The sequence below is a fragment of the Penaeus monodon genome, chromosome 29 (assembly GCF_015228065.2).
Source record: "Penaeus monodon isolate SGIC_2016 chromosome 29, NSTDA_Pmon_1, whole genome shotgun sequence".
NCBI classification, from domain to species: domain Eukaryota; kingdom Metazoa; phylum Arthropoda; class Malacostraca; order Decapoda; family Penaeidae; genus Penaeus; species Penaeus monodon.
The window spans coordinates 7792226-7793414 of record NC_051414.1 but is presented as its reverse complement, the minus strand read 5'-3'; positions in this window follow the sequence as shown (position 1 = coordinate 7793414).

Sequence of the window (1189 nt, the reverse complement as noted above, 5' to 3'; positions counted from 1 at the left end):
GCATTGAATAAATGCCTGTATGTTGCCCTGCTTTGTGAGTGTTAACACTTACCAGTTCCTGATAATCAAATAATTTCTATGAGAGCAATTTGATTCTTCCCTGCACCTCATGACACACATCTAAACATAAATTGACTTAGCTAGGTAGACTAAATGCCTACCTAATAAGAATAATATATACTGGCATTCTAAAATCCTTTAGAATGCAAACCCAAAACTACTCAAAAATTTCTGCTGCTTTTGGGAAAGGATTTATCTGCCTTTACTCAAGATAGAAACCATCACATTTCTTTAAATCTGACAGTTATACCTCTGGTTCCACTGTGTCAACAATCAATCACATGAGTTTTGGCTTCTGTTACCGTGAACAAGAGAAGGCCTGGTAAGGCAGAGTACAATCGCTTTTAACAAAATATTTCCCTATATCTTATTTGCCTCTTTGCTTTATGAAAGAGAGACATACTGATTCTAATTTTGTATAAAAAAAGTAAAGTTTGTGCTAACATCACAACCACTATTAGATCTGTGTAATGTCACTTTCTAAAATCAGCCTCATTTACCGTGAAAGTTTTATTTATTTATTTATTTACTATTCAGTACTATCGCCCAACAACCACAAAACCATAAGAGACAGTAAATGAAGAAGATAGTAATAAAACATTACAAATACTAACATGAACATGAAAAAAGAGGAGGAGGGGGGAACTAACCTTCTAGATTTGGTAAAGCTTCTAAGCATATCATTTGTACAGCTCATACATATTTCAATCATCAATTTTTCTTTTTTCTTTCTTTTTAGCAATCTAACAATATGGAATTTCCAACAGAACCACATTAGTTCCTTGCATGTGGTAGAAGTGATAAATTTCACTATCTATGGAGCCGCAATTCATTTAACTTTAGCAATATAAATAACTTGTGAAAGTGAGAAACCTTAACTTAAAACAAAAGGTCTAACTATAAAAAAAAGCCAAACTGAGTGTCACTGGATACTTACCTGTATCTTACTAAACATGTCCACATGAATGTGAAGCACATAAGAAGTCAAGACTTCATCAAATACCTGAATGAAACAGCCTTACTGGTATAAAACACAACATCTTATAAATATTTGTGCAAGATGAGGACTTACCCTACACAAAGCCATCATAAAAAACTAGAAATACAGTATCCTAAATCACATGCTCTT